Source organism: Megascapheus bottae, chromosome 13 (genome assembly GCF_031878675.1).
Source record: "Megascapheus bottae isolate mThoBot1 chromosome 13, mThoBot2.hap1, whole genome shotgun sequence".
Classification (NCBI taxonomy): domain Eukaryota; kingdom Metazoa; phylum Chordata; class Mammalia; order Rodentia; family Geomyidae; genus Megascapheus; species Megascapheus bottae.
Window position 1 is genome coordinate 33,885,952 of NC_143521.1, and position 20,604 is coordinate 33,906,555.

The window sequence follows — 20,604 nt, forward strand, 5'->3', positions numbered from 1 at the left end:
TGCTCATTTTTGATGCCTTGCATCTCTTCTTTTAGATCATGTATGGATTTCTTTAGCTCCTTGATTTCCATTTGAGTGGTTAGCTCAGTAGCTTTATTTTCTTTGAACATTTGCTAGAGTTCGGTCACCTTTTTATTTGTGGATTCTATGAATTCATCCATCTTTCTTTGAACAGCCTTTATTATGGCTTCCTTTATGGCTCCTTCTTTTTCACTTATTACCTTGTTTATGGTTTCCTCTTGTTCAGCTATGGCTTCCTCCCTTATCTCTTTCTTTATATTTTCACATTTTTCATTAATGATGTTTATCAATTGCATTTGTACAGCACTTGGAAGACTCTCCTCTAGGCTTGCCAGTGACTGTTCCATTGTCTGTTTACATTGGGTGGGGGAGGTGGGAGGTGTTGTTTCTTGATTTGACATTTTTCTTGAGTTTCTTGTTCTGCCCATTTGAAAATGGGAGCAAGATTAATACTAAACACGATTATAGTTTTTCAGATATAACCAACCTAGACCTCTGTAGCTGGCAGACTCTAGATGTTCACGAGTTTTGATTGGTGTTATCACTCTTTTCGTGCAGTTACCGACTAGTCTAATTTTTCACTGATAAGCAATTTATATTCAAAACAATAAGCCTCTCAATCCAATCTCTATTGTCTTTAAGTCCCTCTGAGCCTAGAGGATAATTAAACACCTAGATATACAATGTTGCTCAACAGCCGTCAAGTGTAGATCCATGCAGTATAAGGGTTGAAAGAGGAGCAGAGGTCCAGAGATAGAAAAATAGAATGAGAGAGGTCAGGGGGTAAGTAGGTAGAGTATTTGGAAAGTATTAGAATAAAACTTATGTGTTGCTGCGCGACTAGCTCTTAGCCCAACCAGTGGCCTCACTGTGGACCATGGGATGGATCTGCGAGCTTCTGTCTGAGCGCGGTTGGCGGACGTTTTCCTGTGCTGCTTCCAGGGGCGGCCCCAAGCCAAGGGTCTGGGGATTGAGAGTTTCAGGACCTCTCAGCAGGACCAGCAGGAGGCCCCTCTGTTCCCAGGGGCGGGGCCCAGCTGGGGGCGTGGGCTCCAAGGGCAGAGCCTCGCCTTTTTGGTTCTCAGAAGGGGAGCTTGGCTGCTGGTAGGCCCTTCAGATCCCTGCTGTGTTTCCACTGCTTTGTCAGAGTCTGTGACTGTGGGGGCGGCCCTCGGTGGTGTCTTGCTCAGGGTTTCCAGCTGGAGGATGCCCCACTCGAGAATTGAGGGGGGGCAGATGCTGGCTCCTATTTACCCGCACCCCCTACCCACTTTTGTAAGGCAGGGTCTCAAAGCGCTCCACTCTCCAGATCCAGTGGCCTGGGTGAGGAGCCTGGTGGGCGGGTGGGAGCTGGGACAGCTCCGTCTCCCCTGGTGGGGTGCTGAGTCATAGGGTCCGCCCGCTTGTCAGTCTCCAGTCAGAGGGCTGGGGGTTGAGCCTGTTGGGCGGGTGGGAGTTGGGACAGCCCCGCCTCCCTTGATGGGGTGCTGGGTCTTATGGGTAGCCCGCCTGTCAATCTCCAGTCAATGGCCTGAGGGAGGGGGCTGTTGAGTAGAGGGACAGGATTCTAAATTCCTTGCCCCCCTGCTCCTGCCAGTCTTTGTCGGGGCGGGGTGTTGGGGTCTGAGTTAAGTTCTATTGCTTGGCACCCACTCCGCTTTCCCGATGTGTTTGGGGACGCGCTGTATTACTCACGCCTCTGCGTCCATCTGCGGGTGCTCCACGGTGGTGGGGAGTCTTTCACTCCCCTCGGGTCTCCGCAGCCGCCTGTGTTCTGCGTCTGGGTTCCGCTGCTTGCTGTCTGGTTCCGCGTCTGGGTTCCGCTGCTTCCGCCGTTCGCTGGCCCGGTTCTGTGCTGGTTTCTGCAGCCGTTGGGTTCCCAGCCTGGTGCCCTCCACTGCTGCCGCTTTTCGTGGATTAGAGCCCGTGCCCGCCCCTGCTTTCCCCGCGTGGAGCCGGTGCCAGCTCAAGCCGCTTTTCGCAGCTTGGTCTGGTGTGGCTTTCCGTGGCTTTGGGCGAGAGGTGGGGGAGGGGTCTTCGCGTTCCGAATTCTTTGAGAAAGTTGGATGTGAGCTTTATCTGGATTTCTTTTCCGGTTTGAGTCCTTCTCCGTTGCTTTTTGAGTTTGTTGTCGTGGATTTCTTTAGAAAGTTGGCTCGTGGGACTCCCTGGTTCTCTCTTTTTGTCAGAGAAAGCTAAGCAGCATCCCTATTGTCTCGGCGCCATCTTCCTTCTCCATGAATGAGATTTTATTTGGAAAGCAAACCCAGTTTAGGAACATCTTATCTAAGTAATGTGCCCAAAAGAAAAGATGAACTAGGAGTGAGAGACAGGAGAAGTGGTTAATGGTGAGTATTTTAAAGGCAGTGGAGTATATTTATCCAAAGTTTTACCATGACTAGTGAGAAAGCAAAAGTTCTTAGCCTCAATGGTTTTGAAAGTCGTGGATTTGGCCCAAAACCTCAGTTCCTTTGTTCAATAACCTACATTTTCACATCTCTGTTATGAAATTACTTACTCTATACTCATTTTCTACAAATTTTCATCTACTTTCTACCCAAGTTTATCTTATATTGCTTCTGTAATTCATTTCTAATTGTTTTTCCAGTGGTCTTTGAGATTGTTTTTTTTTTTTTAAATCTTTTAGTTGTAGTGGATTTTGATATTGTTCAATTAATATTGCTGTTAATTTTAGTTCAAAAAATCTAACATTGTAAGCAGAGAGTGGAGGTAAGATTTCCTCTCCAGATTGCACAGGATAATTCATGTGTAGATTAGTATTTTGTTCTGATGTAGCAGGAGCTGTTATCCAGGAACTATCAAATAGTGTTAGCTTTCTAACAGAACACATGCATATAAAAGTTTCAGAAAGATTTTTAATGTGATAGAAAATACTTGAGAACAGTTTTACATTTAGATTTAAATTTAATTCTTTGATCGGAGAACAACTAATACTGTTAAATGGAAATTCAGTCACATCATGAGAGGTTGAATCATAGTTTTTATTAGAAAGCCAGCATCCACAAATGGATGCATATCCCCTCACCAAAACTTTCAGACTTGAATATACTTAATACTGTTAGGAATCTGAGGCATGGGAGTAGTAAAGAAAGAGCAGAAAAATAATGTCAACAAATCTGATCATTACTTACAGAGAATTGAAGGGGGATGCCATGGTGATCTGAGGAGTGTCAGGAGACATGAGACATGGTGCAAAATGGTGGCAGAGGTAGTGGGGCCCAAATAATGTCAGTCATAGTCAAGGATCAAGGGTTGCAGGGAACTTGAGAGTTCACAGTCTCCCAAATTCATGGTACAAGGCCGGTTGATCACCTGTTGTCAAAGTCTCCACCCCCACTGGTGGGAATTCAGGCACCTATTGCCTGAGGCAGAGTGAGAGTAGTTCACTTGTAAGAGGGGGAAGGGGAAAAGAAAAATGATTTTGAGGGGGATGGAGGTAGAGAAAGTGGGAGAAAAACATGAGAAAGGGTTACCAATATTTAAGAAGTAATGTACTCACTACCTGACAAATGTAACTACAACCCCTCCATATGCTACATTGACAATAAAATTCAACAACAACAACAACAACAACAATAATAATAATAATAAAAGAGTTTTTGGATCCACCAAGATGCAAAGATGGCACCAGTTAGACCAGTGTTCATATTTTATTCCCTACTGGCTTTGTGTACATAGAATAAAAAAATAGACTCTTCAATTAGAGGGCTGTATTGAGAACTTAGGACCATGAACTTAACCAAATTATTACAATTTTAAAGTTTTAAGAGGCTCCTGTACTAGACCTGTTTCTGGTGTTCGAGATGTGTATTTTTTAGAACCCACAAAGCCTTCTTAACTCTAAAACCTGTGTTAGAAATACACGGAACCAGGATTTTATCATCCTTTCATAGAAATTCACAAGATCATTAAAATATTACTATCTAGTATGTTTATACAAATTTTGTTTATAAAATGTTGCCAGGTACTGGTGGCTCACACCTGCAATCCTAGTTACTCAGGAGGCAGAGGTCTGAGGATTGAATCTGTGAAACTATCTCCAATAAATTACAAAAAAAAACAAAAACAAAAAATCAGTAGAGCTGTGGTTCAAGAGATAGAGAGAGCATAGGCTTTGAGCAACAAAGAAACTCAGGGACAGTGCCCAGGCCCTGAGTTCAGGCCTCAACAAATAAATAAATAAATTATATTCATTCTTTTGTAACATAGAGTGTATCCCATTCATTTATCTTAAATATTTATCCTTTATAATAATACACTTAGTGCAATTTCATTTTATAAAAATTTTCTCCTTATTTTATAATATCAATTTATGTTCTTATGGATAATAGGAAAACAATATAAGGAATATTTATGCTTTGATCACATTATTATTTATTTGAACTAGTGATTGTTACATAGGAAAACAAGTTGCGAGCAGTACATAAAGTTTACCATATTTGCTCCTGGATTGGAAGAATCAACATCGTGAAAAAGACAATCTTGCCAAAGGCTGTCTACAAATTCAACGCAATACCCATCAATATCCCCATGTCATTCTTTAAAGAAATAGAAGAGGCAATCCAAAATTTCATATGGAATAATAAAAGACCCCGTACAGCAAAAACACTTCTTAGCAGAAAGAACAGCGCAGGAGGAATTTCATTACCAAGCTTTAGACTCTATTACAGAGCTATAATTATCAAAACAGCTTGGTACTGGCACAGGAACAGGCCTGAAGACCAATGGAATAGAACTGAGGACCCAGATATTAAACCACAGACCTATAGCCACCTAATCTTTGACAAGGGAGCCAAAAAAATAGAATGGAAGAAAGACAGCCTCTTCAACAAGTTAAGTGTTGGCAGAACTGGTAAGCACCGACAGAAAACTAAACTAGGATCCTTCTTTATCACCCTGCACTAGAATTAACTCCAAATGGATCAAAGACCTGGAGGTAAAAGCTGACACACTGAAAACTTTACAAGAAGGAATAGGAGATACATGAGGCTCCTTGGCACAGGTCGAAACTTTCTTAATAAGGAACAAGTATCACAACAAATCAGAGAAAGGCTGGATAAGTGGGACTGCATTAAACTGCAGAGCTTTTGTATGGCAAAGGACATAGCTAGTAAATTAATTAGGAAGCCTACAGAGTGGGAGAAGATCTTCACCACCCATACAACAGACAAAGGCTGTATCTAAAATATATCAACAACTCAAAAAATTGAATCACTCCAAAACTAATCTCCAAAGTAACAACCATCCCATTAAAAGGCCAAAGACTTAAAGAGAGTCTTCTCTGAAGAAGAAACAAAAATGGCCTAGAGACACATGAAGAAATGCTCAACATCTCTGGTCATAAAAGAAATGCAAATCAAAACAACTCTAAGATTCCACCTCACTCAAGCTAGAATGGCCAGGATCAGGAAAACGAATGACAACAGATGCTGGAGGGGATGTGGCCAGGAGGGATCACTACTACACTGTTGGTGGGAGTGCAAACTCGTTCAACCACTATGGAAAGCAGTATGGCAGTTCCTCAAAAGACTAAACATAGAGCTCCCCTATGACCCAGCAATTCCACTACTTGGCATTTACCCAACCACCCAGAAACAAGGACATACTAAATCCACTAGCACAGTGATGTTCATTGTAGCACTATTTACCATAGCAAAGATATGGAACCAACCCAGATGCCCCTCAGTTGATGACTGGATCAACAAGTTGTGGTATTTGTACACAATGGAATTCTATGCTTCTGTCAGAAAGAATGACATCGCTCCATTTGTTAGGAAATGGAAAGACTTAGAAAAAATCATATTAAGTGAAGTAAGCCAGACTCAAAGGAACTTAGGCTCAATGGTTTCCCTCATTTATCTTAATCAGTAGAAACCTTCGGCTCTACTAGCAGAGATTTGCAGTAGAGCAAAACCTTGATACATAAGTCCATATAGTACGATGTCAAATGAAAGGATCTCTAGGATATAGAAACAAAAGCCATATAATGAATGATTGTTGTCCTTAAGGTACTATGTTATCTCTCATCTCTTTTGCTGTGTCTTGGTCGTCTCATATTGTTACAGTATCTCACTTTGTTATCTGATATATCGGATATATTTGTATTTGGTTATTTGAAATTGGATAGGGATGAGGGCCGGGAGTTTGGCCTAGTGGTAGAGTGCTTGCCTAGCATGCACGAAGACCCAGGTTCGATTCCTCGGTACCCCACATACATAGCAAAAAGCTGGAAGTGGTGCTGAGGCTCAAGTGGTAGAGCTCTAGCCTTGAGAAAGTCCAAGGACAGTGCTCAAACCCTGAGCTCAAGCCCAGGACTGGGAAAAAAAAAAAAAAGAAATTGGATAGGGAAGGGGGGAAAACAAGATGAGGGGTGAGGGTGGAGGGGGAAATAGGGACCAAGACATGTGAAAAGGTATCAGTGTATGTGAATTAGTGCACCTTCTATCTGGCAAATATCATGTAACCCTTTTATTAATTACAATAAAAAATATCAAAAAAAACTTTAAAAGGTTTACCATATTACATAGTCAAACTAAGTATTGTATAATTCAGAGAAAAATATTACCAGTTCCATAGAGTAGTTCAAATAATTATCTGAGAGCATGGAGACTAAAAAGAAATTCATTCTGGTAGAGGAAAGATTGTGGGGACATCTCAGGGTTGTTGAATAGATAACTAAAATGTGATGCTATTGGCTAGGCCTCCTAAATCTGTCGGTGCAATAATTTTGGGCTCTTTTCCATAGTCACTAGAAACTTGCTGGATTTGACATGATACAACTGGTGCTTTAGGGAATTTGATCAAGAGAAATTGTATAATGTGAATTAGAGGCAGTAAAGCCTGTCATCTAGTCTGTAAGCATGAGCTGAAAGTCTTCTGGTTCCAGCTATAATGTTGTTCTAGCTATATAATGTATAGGATTGACAAGATGGAAGAATTTTATAATTTAGAGGAACTTTATAATGTGGATCAGAGGAAGCAAAAGCCGTTTTTTGGTCAACAAGAATGAGGTGATACTCTTAAGGTCCTACTGATAATCTATAATCTAGATTGATTGATTTTTTTTCTCATGCTATTGAATTTGAAATGCATTTTAAACATTTTTCTTGAGTAATTATTTTAATCCATGAGATCTCTAAAAGTATTTGAGGACTTTTCATTAAAAAGCAAAATAAAAAAATTAAAATAATTTGTAATAAATGGTTAGAAATCATGCCTGGTGTCAGTGGTTCATGCCAGCCACTTGAGCTACTCACAAGGTTGAAATCCGAGGATCATGGTTCAAAATCAGCCCAGCCAGGAAAGATCATGGAACTAATCTCTAACTATCAAAAAGTCTGTAAGTGGAGCTCTGGTTCGAGTGGTAGAGTTGTACCCTTGAGAACAGTCCCCAAGCCCTGAATTAAATCACTGAACTGGCGCGCACGCGCGCGCACACACACACACACACACACACACACACACACACACACCCCTTTATATAGAAGGTATTTCTCTATATTGAGGCCACTTACCTGTATATGGGTAATTACCATACCATATGCTGTGTTTATATCTATATTTAATATATACTATAGTAATGCAGTATATACACACATACACAGTATGTGTATGTATAAATATATATAGGACTTACACACAGGTAAGTATGTGCTCTATATAATTCAGGAAGCTTTATTATCCAACCATAATATTAGCATCAAAAGGGAGATAAGAAGTATTTTTGATAAGTGCTACTGGGAGGTATAAGTGAGCTTGCAATTTTTGCACAACTTAGAAGAGCTATAGGGAACAGCGGATATGTCAGGGAAGGAGCCCATTGATTAATCAGTAATTTGGCTCTATGTCTGTGAGCAAAAAAACACAACAGAAGCAAAGGAATCAGGGTATAATTACATGCCAGTCTTATGTAAAATACATCAAATATCAATGTTGAGAGAAATTTCTAAAACCATCTGCTTAGTTTGTATAATTAGACTAAGTTTACAATTCTCTTGTATTTTATAATAGGTAGTTGCCATGGATAAATAATATTACAGGCTTCTCAGAGAGACTAAACCATAGATGATACATTTTGTTTTAAAGTATGGATGTTTATAAAAAATATACCTCACCAGAGGATCTGTGTGAGGGACCATATGCTTTTGAGGAGTTACCGATATGTAATATAAAATGAAGAAAAGATAAATTTCAGCCTGTTGTTTATTCTTAGTTTTGTTATTACTGAAAAAGTTTATCCTCAGAGAAGATTTCAGAAGTAAATTTTTTCTCATCACTCCTCTTTCAAGATCTTCTTTTATCTTAATTACAACCTCATTGCTTTGCCTGAGGTATATTTTGTGGAGCTTAAAATATAAATTTTAACAAATTTTACTTCTCCTTCCAGACATGTTGGTTTTACTCGAATGAAATGTGAATAAGTAGTGGGTTTGTATCTTAACTTTAAAACTATTCATTAAAATCAATCCATACAAAATCTGAGGTAAGTGTCCAGGCTTTATGTAAAAAACAAAATTGATGGATAAACCAGTACTCACAGGCTAATAGAAGCCTTGCTCTAGTTCAACTGGACACAGAAAATAAATTTACACTTGTATTTGACAGTCCACCTTATTTTAAACCATTTACGCATTGGGTATTTAATTCAATTTCTTTATATTTCAACTAACCAAAAATGGCTTAAATAGAAAACTAAACAATAACTCCATTACTAAGAAATAATAATAGAAAAATTTATTAAATTCTCACTATATTCTAAGTGATTTGTATTTTGTTTTCAGTAATTAACATTAATTCATGTAAGATATGTAGCATCATTACTCCATTTTACAGAGGACAGAAATTAGACACAAAGTTAATCTTTGAATTGTGCAGAATTACATGCCTAGGAAGTGGTGAAAACATAAAATTCCGACTGTTGGCATCCTATTTTCTGTATAGAAACTCTGTAAAATCAACGATGGTTACTGCTAAATTATGCTTGTTGTAAGTTTCTTGGCAGAACTAGAACCTAAAATTCTAATCTTGACTTACATTGGAAAAGATACACTAACTGGGATAGTGTGTTGTTCTTAACATATGTGTTAAATGTGATAAAAATGCATAGTTAAATTAACAATTCCTGCCACTAGGCTCTATGACAGGGTTTAAATGACTAAAAGAATGCCTATTGATAAAATTTTGAAAATTTTCTTTCTGAAGGTTGATAATTAGTTTTGTATTCGTGAATGTTAGAGAAAATCTGAAATGTAAGTATCTCTAAATACATGAGTAAAATAGTAATGGCTACCAGACTGAATTGTTAGTTATACTTCACTTATTCTTCCCCAGCCTCCTTTCCTAGAAGAGAAAAGTAGAACTTAATGATGTAAAATATCTTGTTCAGCTGGGGGCAGTGGTTCATGCCTGTAATCCTAGTTACTCAGGAGGCTGAGATCTGAGAATTACTGAGGATTCCCAAACTAGCTTGGGCACTAAGGTCTGTGAGACACTTATCTCCAGTTAATCACTAGAAAACAAGAAGTGGCACTGTTGGCTCTAGTGGTAGAGCAGTAGCCTGGAGCTGAAGAGCTCAGGACCAACACCCAGACCCAGGGGTAGGATAGTAGCCTGGAGCTGAAGAGCTCAGGGACAGCACCCAGGCCCAGAGTTCAAGCCCCAGACTGACCAAAAAAAAAAATCTTGTTCAGAATCACAGAATTTATGAATGTCAAATTCAGGATTGTAGTTCAGATCTTTAACTCGTAACATCTAATATGTTTAAACCTTTCAGTGGGAACCTGGGAGTCAAAAAATCCCCACAAAATTTAAAAAAATGTAACAAAACAAATTGGCACCCATAACTCATGCATAAAATCATAGTTATTTAGGGGGCTGAGATCGGAGGATTGTAGTTCAAAGCGAGCCTGGGCAGGCAGGGAAGTCAGTGAGACTCTATCTTCAATCAACTACCAAAAAGTGGATCAGTGGCTTTATGTAGTAGGCATCAACTTTGAACAGATTAGCCAAAAGATAGTAGCCAGGCCAGTACAAGTTCCAGTACTGGTCAAAAATAAAGGCACTAAATAAGAAAACAAAAACAAAAATGAGTAGTAGAGGGGGAGAAGTTGAATTAAGATTTGGAAAATAGGTTATACTTGTAGCAAAGGCAATAGGGAAAGGAAACAAGAAAGCTTAGTCAGGAGTACAAAGTTCCCTTTTCTTCACATATCCTTCATTTCTATGACAAATTAGAGTCAATCAAATTGTTAAATGAAATTTCTACCTTAGTTGTTATTTGACTTTGACAATTTTCCCAACTCAATTTCACCATAATATTGTATGGATTAATATAGCCATCAGTTCAAGTTTCATAAGACAAAAATATTAGTACATCAAATATCTGAAGCTTCCCAAAGTATAAACAAATATTTTGCTACAGCAATTAAGACACCACAGAATTATTGTAAAATTAGAAGTTAATATGAACACACATGTGCGTCTGAGAAGTGTGTGTCAGATTTAGATGATGTTCTAAAATATTTACTTTTAAATTAGCTTTTAATATGAAAAAAGTAGAGATGTTCCATAATTTATCAACCTAATTTGTCATGTTTAGAGAAGTCAGAAAGATCAATTTGGGCATCAGTGGCTCACTCTTGTAATTGTAACTACTGAGGAGCCTGAGATTTCAGACTCACAGAAGCCATCCCATGCAGAAAACTCCATGATATTCTTCAATTGACCAGACAAAACATGTATTGGAGGTCTTGCTCCAGTAGTAAAGGACCAGCCTTAACTGAAAAAGACAAGTGACAATGTGAGGCCCTCCTTGCAAGCCCCAGAAATGGCACAAAAATAGAAAACAGGAAAAAAAAGTTAAAGATCTAGGTTACCCCAGATTTGCATTCCCAAGTGACAGCAGTTGTCAGATACTGGATGGACAGTATTATTTTTTTCTTAGGTCATTCATGGGGCTTGAACTCAGCCTGGGCACTGTCCCCAAGCTGTTCACCTCAAGGCTACTGTCCTATCCCTGGGCTTTAATGCCTGGGCAGTTTGTGAACCTTGATCCTCAGATTTCAGATGTCAGCCACTCGAGTAGCTAGAATTTCAGGTGTGAGCCACCGCACCTGGCTGGATGGACAGTATTTCTAAAAAGAGAACTGTTTAGTTTGTATCACTCTATTCTCTATTTTACTTTTACTTATCTTAATCTTGTAATTATTGAAATTTACAGTTGCTAAAATTAATACATTCATTTTCCTATTTGAATATATTCTCACTTTTCATCTTTATTTTTTCCTTATTCTGCTATATGATCCCATGTGTTCTATTATATTCCATATTGTAGTATATTATTGTACATTATTTATCTTGTGTATCTTTGGTACTTGTATAGGTTCTTGGAGGGCAAGCTATGTCACATAAGTTAGTGAAAACTAGCTAAGTTGTACTATAATATAACTCTATAGTTGTACTATATATAACTCTAGTTAAGTGTAGAGATGAAAAAAAGAAAAAAAAAATTCCTTGCTCTTTGCTCTTTACAGTGCCAGCATTGCTTTAGCATGGCTTTCCTCTCTTCAGTGAAACTTAGTGCTGCATATATTCTGGAAACATGTTTTGATATGTTTTTTTTTTACTTGAGCAGCTATCCCACTGGGAAATTGTGCTTGTTCTTTTGTTTAATTTAACTGTTACAGAAATATGTTGAAATGCTCCACTATTTCAGTTCCTACTGTGAAAATATTTGGTAAGCAGCCTTATTAAACACTTTTCTTTTCTCTCCCAACTCTGCAGATCGTAGGAATTTGAAAGTTGGAAGGGACTAGAAAGCTTATCTGCACCTCCTCTTAAAGTCTAGAAAATTGTAGGCTTGTAGTTCACCCAAAGGTAGAAGACCCTCAACTAGAACCCAGAGTTCAATTCAACCCAGGGTTCTAATTCAAACTCTTTTTACATTTTAAATAGATTTTAAATAAAATGATATTTGCAAAGCCAACAAAATGGATTCTATTTAGATAGTTATATTCACTCCCTCTGATTCCAAATCAGCCAGCACTTACTAACTTACTATATGGCATAATTTTGTTCTCCTACAAATCATATAGGGTGAATACTGTTATTTTCTTCAACTCACAAAAGAGAAATTTGAAGTTAAAATGGGTTAAAAAAAACTGAAGGAGGGGCCGGGAGTTTGGCTTAGTGGTAGAGTGCTTGCCTAGCATGCACGAAGACCCCGGTTCGATTCCTCGGTACCCCATATACATAGCAAAAAGCCGGAAGTGGTGCTGAGACTCAAGTGGTAGAGTGCTAGCCTTGAGAAATTCCAAGGAAAGTGCTCAGACCCTGAGCTCAAGCCCAGGACTGGCAAAAAACAAAACAAAACAAAACAAAACAAACAAAAAAAAACTGAAGGAATTCACGACTAAAGAGAAATCCAAGTGAGAGTTTGACATTTATCCTGAGGCTCCCGTTCTGTATATTTTACCACTAGATTCTCTGAGTGGTCATCATATATTTGTTTTTTAATTTTCTAATGAACTTGTCTCAGTGAAAGAGTTCTCAGTGATAAAGTTCTTAGTTTTTTTTATCCAGAATTTACCTTTATTAAAAATGTGTTGGTGGAGAGATTTGAACTTAGGGCTTTGTGCTTATTAGAGCTCTACCACTCAAGGTATACCTTGCCCCCTAGCCTCTCTGTGCTCAAAGTTAGTGCCCCACAACTTTAGCCATAGCTCCATTTTTGGCTTTTTATGTGTAGTTTGTTAGAGATAAGAGTCTCATAGCCTGTTCTGCCCAAGCTGGCCTGGAGCTGTGATCCTCAGATCTCAGCCTCCTGAGTAGCTAAGCTTACAGGTGTTTACTACTGGTAACCATTACAGTCACACATTTACAGTAAAAAATTTCTGTTTTCATTACTTGTGTCTCTTTTTTGTTCCAACTATTTCTATTTGTACTCATCATTTTACATGTGAAATTCAGAAATTATTCTATTTGGATTAATAATATTTCACTAGACTATAAATATATTTTTATTGATGCTTGCCTCAAAAAACAAAATACAACTTTTAAGCATTGTTGACTGTCTAATTTAAAAAATTCGCTAGTACCTTTGCTATAAGATTTCTTAATAAGCTCAAAAATGTTTTCCTATAAGGGCATGTTTGCTCTTTAACTGTTCATCCTTCCTGTGAGATTTATGAACTGTATATATTTTTTAAAGGAAGATTTACTGTTCAAAATTTTTGTTTGTGCAAATACTGGGGCTTGAACTCCGGACTTCTCTTCATTTAGATTTTTGATCACAGCTGATATTCTACCACAGCTCCATGTCTTCCTTTTTGCTAACTGATGATAAGAATCTTAAAAATTTGTTTCCTTTGGGCTAGGAATGTGGCTTAGTGGTAGAGTGTTTGCCTTGAGCAAAAGTAGCTAAAGGACAGTGCCTAGGCCCTGAATTCAAGCCCCATGACTGACCAAATGAACAACAAATCTGTTTCCCTGGTCTGTCCCCAAACGAAGATTCTTGTATTTCAACCGTCTGTGTAGCTAATATTAGGTGCTTAATCCATCTGTATTTGGCTACTGTTTTTGTTGTTTTGTTTTGTTTTAATGCCAGTCCTGGGGCTTGAATTTAGGGCCTGGGCACTGTCCTTGAGCATTTTTTGCTCAATGTTAATTCCTTACTAAATGAACAATGCCTCCATTCCTGGATTTTTGGTAACTGGAGATAAAATTCTCATGAACTTCCTTTCCTGGTCTGACTTTGAACCATTATCCGTAGATCTGTCTCCTGAGTAGCTAGGATTACAGGAGTGATCCACTCTGGCACTCTAGTGCCAGCTTCTGTTCAGATTCTCTTTTTTTTTTTTTGTCAGCCATGGGGCATGAACTCTGTCCTGAGCTCTTCAGCTCAAGTCTACTGCCCTACCCCTTAAGCCACAGCCCCACTTTCCATTTTCTAAGGTTAATTGGAGATGAGTCTCTCATTCTTTAGTGCCCAGGCTGGTTTTGAACCGTGATCCTCAGATCTTAGCCTCCTGAATAGCTAGGATTACAGGCATGAGCCACTGCACCTGGCTTTATTCAAATTCTTAATAACATTTTATATTCAGTTATTCAGTTTGGCACAATGAGAGAAGACTAAGGAAACTAGGTTTTTCAGTTGACAGGGAGAGAAGTTAATGAATCCTATAACAAATACCTATGAAATAATTTTTAGCATGGAATAATCAAGATTAATGTCCTAGTCCACTGGAATTGGTCTGAAGTGTGTTAGTTGAAGCACCAAAGAGATAGGTAATGTTAAACAGGGCTTTGAAAGAACATCCTCATCTCATAGACTGTGATTTCAGTCCTCATTGGTTTGTAGTAACTTGGAGAACACATATAATTCAGATCTCAGCTATTATTTTTATCTAAAATGATATTATTCTAATGATTAAAGAAAGCCATATTTAACTGTGAATGTCTTTGGATAGTCTAAAAAATGTAGGAATAAAAAACATGAACTCAGCTGGGTGCTGATGGCTCAGGATCATGATTCAAAACCAGTCTCAGAAAGCCCATGGTATTTTTACTTCCAGTTAACCATGATAAAACTGGAAGTAGAGCGATGGCTCAAAATATTAGAGCCTGGAGCAGAAGAGTTTAGGGATAACCCCCAGGCTCTGAGTTGAAGCTCCAACAAAAAGAAAAATTGGCCTCAGAAAAATCCACTATAAATTCCTGCCTATCTACTTCTCTGGATCCGTGCATGTATTTTACTACTTAAACATGTATCTGAATGAAAATAGATTTATAACTCACGTACTACTCATTTGTTTGCTAATGTAACTTAATATTGTGTAACATATATGCCTCTATAAATTCAACAAATTTGGGATTGTGGGTAAATTATTTTGGAACTGTCAATCCACTTATAAGAGTAGCACAATGTATGATCAAATTTCTTAATTCTATGAGGTATTAGATAGTGGAGAAAAATGAACATAAAAGGCCCCTACCAATTGTTTCAGGGTTCATAATCACAAACTCAGAAATTAGGTTTAGGTGGTACTGGTGGCACAGATTCAAAGCCAGGAGGAGAATGCTCATAAGTCCCCATGATAATCTATTTGGGGAAGCCTATTCCAGACAACAATAAAAAAAAATCATCAAAGATGAGTAGAAATGTATATGAACAGGATTTACTTTTTAAAAAATGCTTTCATGAATAAAAATGTATTTCATAGCAAAAAAAAGAGTAGCACAGTGTACAAAGGTAATTTGTCATATGCTTAATATTGTTTAAACACATGCTGTTAAATGTCTTCAGTATATTTCATTTATGGTGATTAGTACATATATCATTTTTAAAAAATTAGAAATGAATATTGAGAACCATTATAATGAAATCTTCATTTTCTCCTTATTAATTGGATAAATAATAGTTAAATCTCGGTAGGAATGAATCATAGCTATAGACTTAATAGATTAAATCTGTGAAATTTAAAAATGAGCAAAATCAGTTTTTTTCTTCTAAGTAAAACATCATTATGCATGATTTTATAAAATATAGATGAAAATATAATCTGTATACCATCATTTCATTATTTATGTTTTTATAATTTTTCCTATTAAAATACTATAGAAGCATATTCATTAAACTATACAAATGACTTTTTCCATGTCATTAATTTTTTTCTAGCTTTCAGAGGAATTTTATAATATTCTCTTACAAGAATATACAGTTACTTTAATATCTGGTATACAGCAGACATTAAAGTATTCAATTATGTCATAATCCACAATAAACATCTTAATATATACTGCTAGATTTAATTCCTGATGCCTTCCATTCAATTATTACTTTCACAAACATGATTGAGGTAGATATTAAGTGTCAGGCATGTGCTGACACAGGAAAATAGCCAATGACTTCATTGAACTTATAAAATAGAACTTTCACAAAGGGTGACAATGTTTGCACTGTCCTATATAGTTACTTTATTTTAGGTCATGTGTATTTGAATTTAGATAACCACAGATGGCTCTTGGTTACTATTTTGGAGACACAGCATCATGTACAATTTACTTAGTTATAAAATCTGCTACCACATTTCACTGTTGTGTACTGTTAGAGCACTCACAGTACCTGTACTAAGATATTGTTTCATATATTACAGAAGAAAAACAATTGTATTATTCTAAGGAAGTTCTCATAAATCAGCAATACTATTTTATACTCACTATATTAGGTATCCAGTAATTCGAAATAAATTGGGAAACTATATAAAATTACATGTTGATGCATGTTAACTTAGATAGTACTCTGTTACAAATAACTAATTATGAAATACTGCAAAATTAATTAGTAGCACCATTTTACAAACAATTATTCTTTCTTCCCACTATATCTTTGTTTCCTTGATTTATGTCATTAAAATAGTTTTAAAGTTCCTTTACTTAAATTATCTACAAGTAAGGCATGGGATTCTCTGCTATTACATTTTCCCATTTTACTTATTTGAGAACCTGCATATAATATATTTAGATTCTAGTGTTATACATAAAATGTGGAAAAATTAAGTACATAATTTGTAGATGATTCACAATCACTTGAATGAAAAATACATTGCTAACCATGATATGTAATTATATCTTTATTTTATGCTGGCTATTAATAATAATAATAATAGTAATAGTAGTAGTAGTAGTAATTTTTTATACATCACCAAAGCAAACAGAGCAAATATTCACTCAAGACAGAGCTAAAATAAATGAAAATACTAAAAGTAACTTGCAAGTTCTATTATAATCTAATAACACAATCACACTAAAGAGAATATGAAAGAAAATATTGTGAACAACAATATATTGTGTGGCTAATGACAAAAACTCTGCACAATTGCTTTTACTCTAATTTGTAAAGTTAATGGGCATTTGTTAGCAAAGTACACATTATATCCTGCCAACATATGTATGTTGGTATGTGTTTTCCTAGAATTTCAAGTAAATGTTTGATTGTCAGCATTGAGTTTCTCACTATCACTTAAAGTAACATAAGTAAAGAATATAGGGGTGGGGAAGGGAAAATGGGGACAAAAACATGAGTGGGGGTGTCAATGTGTGAGAAGCAATGCACCTACTACCTGAGGAATGTAACTGTAACCCCTCTACACATTATCCCAACAATAAAAAAAAGAACATGGGAGAAGTCTTAAAAATGCATGTGATAGTATTACATGCATATAAATTTGTTGTTTTATGAAATATGAATATGAACTAATAAATATATTATTACAATTCTGAGTAGACTACAGGTACCGAGATAGCAAATGCTGAACCATTGCTCTTATGTTAAATACATTGTGTTAGTAATTGGTGAGCTTCTTGATCACAATATTTCAATCACCCGATCAGCTCTGCCATTTTGTGCTTTAGTTATTTTCCAGGTGGGTTCTCATGTTTTTGAAACTATGATCTTCTTGCCTATTCCTCCTGCATAGCTAAAATCATAGATATGCACCACCACACCGGACTTGTTGGTTGAGATAGTGTCTCATTAGCGGTTTTATTTTGCAGGGGCACTGGGCTGGCTTCTCTGTATGTCTTTCTGTCTCTGTCTTCTGCGTAACTGAGTTTATACACATGAGGCATATATTATTGAATTATTTTTAATACTAAAGTCACAACCAGTGTTGTCACTCATTGAAATCTTACCTAACATATACGTTGTTCCATAAAACATCACCTTTAACACTTTGGCACAATAGATGGACTTCAGTGAACTCACTATCTAAACATAAAAATACAAAAAACTTGGCAATAAATAGATTAAGAAAATAACATTGTTTATATAATGAAATGGAGGCCAGAAACCTTATACTTCAGCTGTGATCATGGTCTTTAAGTGACACTCATTTTCATAACTATGAAGGGATCTATGAATGACTAGTAAAATGACTTGAGAATTGATTTCAGGCTTACAAATGACTTTTGGTTAATAGGTAAATATATGAATATGCTAATAAATAATGAACATTAACTGCATGTATATGTTCATGTAAAGCTGTTAAGTCTGCTCAAAGGTTCACAAGTAATGGCGGTCCATTGACAATGATTATGCATCAGCACAAGTTTTTTGTTTCCTAGCACCTTTGCTTCAGAGAAGGATGAGAAAAGTTATACCTCCAAATCTTGGAGTGCCAGAAGTAGGGAAGTACACAGGGAGAAAAAGGATAATAAAGGATAATTATTTGCCAGAAAAGCATAGGAGACAACCTGAAAGCATTTTTAATGACCAAAGTTGGAAATATTGAACAATAAAATGAACAATAATATTGGATCTTAACCCACAGAATGAAATAAAATATTCATAAGTGCTTACTGTTGTCAGTAAATTATTCAATAAACAAACAAATAGATGAGGGGAGAAAAGATGGCTTTTCTTCACAGAATTTCAGTTAATAAATAAGGAAAGAAAAAGGGGAATTAAGAATCACCAATAGGCAAGTAACAGTAATAAACTTTGCAGATAGAAACTCCTGTGGATGCTAAAATTAGAAGATACTGAGGAAAAATAGGAATTTGCATAGTATCTTTTCCCAAGACATTTATTAACTTATAAATAAGTGGGGAAACCAGCTTAGTCAAATAAGATAGATATCACTAGAAATAGTCAAAATTGGTAGATCCCATTAACTTCATGATACATGATACACTGAGAACATTATATCAAAATTTCATTATTTCATACTAACATTAAGAGATCTATGGATAAACATAAATTCTAATATAGAGGCAAATAGTGAGAGGCACATGAAGGAAGACTAGGAAGTTGTTAATTATAAAATAAGTTAGCTCATCTAGATATTGATCTAGTCTTATGCTTTTCTGTGCCTTACAGTGTAAATGCCATTCCTAAGACTAATGAAGAGTTAATAAAATGAAATACAGGTGCAATTAATTTAACTTTTTAGTCTGAATAATGGAGCAAAATGTAGGGAAAATATATGACGCAATGGACAATATTGATAACATATACAAAGTATTTAAGTATATATACATCAGCATGAATATTGCATTATATACACACATGTAAACAGAACAAAAGGAACACATTTGAGATGTGTTTCCTAAAACATAAACCTTAAATATCTTCCCCTTTCTGAGGCTAAGGAAATATGCAACCAATTTTCACTGAATAACTGCAGGATGCTTAACTATAGGTAAATCTAGATTAAAAAATGGGTACTAAAAAATGAGTACTAATCACATTAGGACAACACAGTGTGTTTGTATGACAGTATTTTATAAATAGTGGAAATTTTCATAAAATTTTAAACAAAGCAACAAGGAACATTTTTCATTTCTCAAGAATTAGTTGTCTCACAGTACATGCTTATTAGATTTAATTATATTGATTTTTTGAAAACTAAATTAAAAGCCAATCTAAGCATGTCATAACAATGAAAAGTTTAAAAATAGGTTTTATTAGCTACTTAGTAGTTAAACTGAGTCACCTTCAATTGATATTGCATGTCAGCCATTTTGAAATATACCAACTTTCAAAGCCTTATAAACAGTGAAGTAGTATATTTCTGGCACTAATTAGGTCTTCTATGAAGTTTAATAAGGCTGAATGTCATTTGCTTATCAGTAAACAGCAAGATTACAAAGATTCACTTTCTCCAAAAATTTGTAAAAAATTGTCATAGTTGTTAAAAAAATTAGCTGAAAATTGTTCCGTATAAAAAGTAAAATTGTTGGGCTGCAAGATTGGCCTACTGGTAGAGTGATTGCTTAGCATGATTCCTTGATAGCACATATATAGAAAAAGCTTGGAGTGATGTTGTGACTCAAGTGGTAGAGCTCTAGCCTTGAGAAAACCCAGGGACAGTGCCTAGGCCCTGTGTTCATGCCCCAGGACTGGCAAAAAAAAAAAAAATTAAAATTGTTGGTAAATGAATGCTTATGGGAGCAAGAACTGAGAACCTTGCTGGGCTCTACAAATTCTTATGTAGCATCAACTCCCGTGGCTGCTTCTAGGTGTGGCTAAAGCAGAGGTTAACAGGGAAGGTGGATAGACCTGGTTGTTCATGTGCTTGCAGAATCAACTTTCCATTTACATTTTATTTCTGTTGCTCTCAGATGAAGCTGGCTGCTCATCTCTCGGAAACTACTTTTCTCTGTTTCCCTCCCATTTCATTGATACTGTTTTGCTTGTCCTGTGCAGAGACATACCTCTTTGGCCTCTAAATATTGTAGCACCCTAGGACTCATATTACTTTTCTGTTGGTGCATAACAAACCACCATAAATGCAGTGGTTTCTGTTAGTTTTGTGGCTATACCTAATTGGGTCCTCTATATAAGAAGGCAAACTTATCAGATGGACTGGCAACCATCTTCATGCTTCACTAAAGAAGTATTTATTTCCAAGCTTGCTCATAGTGCTGGCAGAATTTATTTTCTTAAGGCTATAGAAGTAGGATTTTTGTTTCTTGTTAGCTGGAAGCCAGTGGCTTTGGAACTAATAGCTAGAGGCTTCCCTTAGATCTTTGCTGTGTGTTTTCTCCCTGAATAGGCTGCTTGCT

At 36.5% G+C, this 20,604-nt stretch overlaps 1 protein-coding gene across 1 annotated transcript in view; it reads left to right on the plus strand.

Moving 5' to 3' along the window:
* Positions 1 to 20,604, plus strand: part of Cox7b2 (cytochrome c oxidase subunit 7B2) — a 105,314-nt gene that overhangs the window by 21,164 nt on the left and 63,546 nt on the right. The gene's annotated exons all lie outside the window — the stretch shown is intronic.